This window comes from Eschscholzia californica, unplaced genomic scaffold (assembly GCF_041429995.1).
Source record: "Eschscholzia californica isolate CP2 unplaced genomic scaffold, dmEscCali1.0.p SCAF_3, whole genome shotgun sequence".
Classification (NCBI taxonomy): domain Eukaryota; kingdom Viridiplantae; phylum Streptophyta; class Magnoliopsida; order Ranunculales; family Papaveraceae; genus Eschscholzia; species Eschscholzia californica.
In genome coordinates, this window is record NW_028238420.1 from 10,335,008 (window position 1) to 10,339,286 (window position 4,279).

Sequence of the window (4,279 nt, forward strand, 5' to 3'; positions counted from 1 at the left end):
TTGTTTAACAACATCACCATTCGAGACTGTAGACCTATCCTTGATAGGGGTAATATCGATGTCGATGGGAGAACCATTTGATAAGTCTTCGAACATAATATATCTACTTCGAGTTGTCGAAGAAGATAAGCAGCTTCTGTGACCAACTCTTGTAATTAGTACCATCAAGAGGAGTCATTTTTGACATATTAGGTAGGGTTTTGAGGTTAACAAAAGTCATCAAATGGATCGACATACCATTGAAACGCGAAAAGGTCAGTATTTGATGTATAGATCTTGAATTTGGAGGAAAAGGAGGACAGTAGAAGGAGAAGAAGCAAAACAAAGATTAAGAAATTCTTCATAGCAACAACTATTTATAATAGTTGCACAATTAATTGTAACATCCAAGGCAATCGTTAAGCTCCTTGCCAACTAAAAAGATGTTGACGCAAGGTTCCTCGTGGCATGTATTTATAAACAAAAAACATCTCACTTTTATCTAAACAGTAACCAAAAAGCGCAACCAGATGCCAATGATGGACTTTAGTAAGCACAACAATCTCAGACGTAAATTCAGTTCTCTTTTGTAAACAGTTTTGAAACTCTCACGTCCTAAGATATTATCTGAACTAAAATTATTTGTCACGTTTTTTAATCATGTATTGAAATCCCCATGTTTCTGGCTCCGACAACTTGAGTATCACTTGGCCTACTACTTCCATTGCCATAAGTTTCATTTGATCCATCAACATTCACACCTGAGCCTACAACTGTTATATTAACCATCTCAGCATCAGACCCTGAATAGCGAGGATGAATCACCATTGCATTAGCGCTTTAGACTTTACCAACCGTTTGAGTTTTCTCTGTACAGACAGAAACCGACCAACCCAATTACACCAAATATAATAACACCAGCTATTACAACACCGATGATTAAACCTACTGAATTGATATTACCTTCAGGAGCGTGCCCCAAGAGGCCCCAAGTTAAGTCCAACATCGTAAATAAAGGGAAAGAATTGTATACAAACATAACCCCAAATATGTATCATCAAGGAAGTAGTAGCGTGGTGGTGATATTCAAAGGGGCCGCTGATAGCTCAATGGCGATATCGTGTTTCCATGATATAAGATATAAGCGGTTTCGTGTTTCGAGAGATGGTCAGCTAGCATCATAACACATAGCGCATATCACATAACACATAGGTGGCTAAAGGGACGAATACAGTTTTATATTTGAGTCTTTTAATTCTTCCTTAATTTTTTTATAAAAGATATAATTAACTGAAACCAAACAAGAATATTATACTATTTTTTACAAGAAAGACATCCCACTACTAAATTTAGGAACTTCCTCATAAATATCATTATTAGACAAATAAAACTATTTGAGGTTGGGGAGAGTTGTAAGTTTTGTAAGGATCATACCTGTTATGTTATTCCCATCAAGAATAATTCATTGGAAGAAATTTGTTTTTCCTTAATCTCCTAGATGTTTAAGTGAGTATTTGATAGATAGAATTTGGATTTGGAGGAAAAGTAGGGTAACAGAAGAAGGAGAAGAAGCAAAACATAGATTACGAAACTCTTGATGCCTTTATTCATCATAGCAACAACTATTCATAATAGTCTTACAAGTGATTGTAACATCCAGGGCCATCATTAACCTTCTTTCCAATTAAACAAATGTTGACTTAAGGTTCCTTGTGGCATATATTCATAAATAAGAAGCCTCTCATTTCCATCTTAACAGTAACCAAGAAGCGCAACCAGATGCCGATGACGGACTCTAGTAAGCACCACAATCTCAGACGTAAACTCAGTTACTCTATTTCCACTCACCACCCTGGACTCCATCCTCTTAACTACGATGATGGTGCCTTCTTCTACTTCTCCTTTGTAAACAGTTCTGAAACTCTCACGTCCCAAGATATTATCTGAACTAAAATTATTTGTCACGTTTTTTAATCATGTATTGAAATCCCCATGTTTCTGGCTCCGACAACTTGAGTATCACTTGGCCTACTACTTCCATTGCCATAAGTTTCATTTGATCCATCAACATTCACACCTGAGCCTACAACTGTTATATTAACCATCTCAGCATCAGACCCTGAATAGCGAGGATGAATCACCATTGCATTAGCGCTTTAGACTTTACCAACCGTTTGAGTTTTCTCTGTACAGACAGAAACCGACCAACCCAATTACACCAAATATAATAACACCAGCTATTACAACACCGATGATTAAACCTACTGAATTGATATTACCTTCAGGAGCGTGCCCCAAGAGGCCCCAAGTTAAGTCCAACATCGTAAATAAAGGGAAAGAATTGTATACAAACATAACCCCAAATATGTATCATCAAGGAAGTAGTAGCGTGGTGGTGATATTCAAAGGGGCCGCTGATAGCTCAATGGCGATATCGTGTTTCCATGATATAAGATATAAGCGGTTTCGTGTTTCGAGAGATGGTCAGCTAGCATCATAACACATAGCGCATATCACATAACACATAGGTGGCTAAAGGGACGAATACAGTTTTATATTTGAGTCTTTTAATTCTTCCTTAATTTTTTTATAAAAGATATAATTAACTGAAACCAAACAAGAATATTATACTATTTTTTACAAGAAAGACATCCCACTACTAAATTTAGGAACTTCCTCATAAATATCATTATTAGACAAATAAAACTATTTGAGGTTGGGGAGAGTTGTAAGTTTTGTAAGGATCATACCTGTTATGTTATTCCCATCAAGAATAATTCATTGGAAGAAATTTGTTTTTCCTTAATCTCCTAGATGTTTAAGTGAGTATTTGATAGATAGAATTTGGATTTGGAGGAAAAGTAGGGTAACAGAAGAAGGAGAAGAAGCAAAACATAGATTACGAAACTCTTGATGCCTTTATTCATCATAGCAACAACTATTCATAATAGTCTTACAAGTGATTGTAACATCCAGGGCCATCATTAACCTTCTTTCCAATTAAACAAATGTTGACTTAAGGTTCCTTGTGGCATATATTCATAAATAAGAAGCCTCTCATTTCCATCTTAACAGTAACCAAGAAGCGCAACCAGATGCCGATGACGGACTCTAGTAAGCACCACAATCTCAGACGTAAACTCAGTTACTCTATTTCCACTCACCACCCTGGACTCCATCCTCTTAACTGCGATGATGGTGCCATCTTCTACTTCTCCTTTGTAAACAGTTCTGAAACTCTCACGTCCCAAGATATTATCTGAACTAAAATTATTTGTCACGTTTTTTAATCATGTATTGAAATCCCCATGTTTCTGGCTCCGACAACTTGAGTATCACTTGGCCTACTACTTTCATTGCCATAAGTTTCATTTGATCCATCAACATTCACACCTGAGCCTACAACTGTTATATTAACCATCTCAGCATCAGACCCTGAATAGCGAGGATGAATCACCATTGCATTAGCGCTTTGAACTTTACCAACCGTTTGAGTTTTCTCTGTACAGACAGAAACCGACCAACCCAATTACACCAAATATAATAACACCAGCTATTACAACACCGATGATTAAACCTACTGAATTGATATTACCTTCAGGAGCGTGCCCCAAGAGGCCCCAAGTTAAGTCCAACATCGTAAATACAGGGAAAAATTGTATACAAACATAACCCCAAATATGTATCATCAAGGAAGTAGTAGCGTGGTGGTTATATTGAAAGGGGGCCGCTGATAGGTCAATGGCGATATCGTGTTTCCATGGTGAAAGATATACGCGATTTCGTGTTTTGAGAGATGGTCAGCTAGCAGCATATCACATAACGCATATCACATAACACATATCACATATCACATAACGATTTCATAGGTGGCTAAAAGGACGAATACAATTTTATATCCGAGTCTTTTTATTCTTCCTTAATTTTTTTATAAAAGATATAATTAACTGAAACTAAATAAGAATATTATACTATTTTTACAAGAAAGACATCCCACTACTAAATTCAGGAACTTCCCCATAAATATCATTATTCGACAAATCAAACAATTTAAGGTTAGGGAAAGTTGTAAGTTTTGTAAGGATCATACTGGTTATGTTATTTCCATCAAGAATAATTCCATTGGAAGATATTTGTTGTTCCTTAATCTCCTAGATGTTTAATTGAGTATTTGATAGATAGAATTTGGATTTGGAGGAAAAGTAGGATAACAGAAGAAGGAGAAGAAGCAAAACATAAATTACGAAATTTTTGATGCCTTTAATCATCATAGCAACAACTATTCACAATAGTCATACAA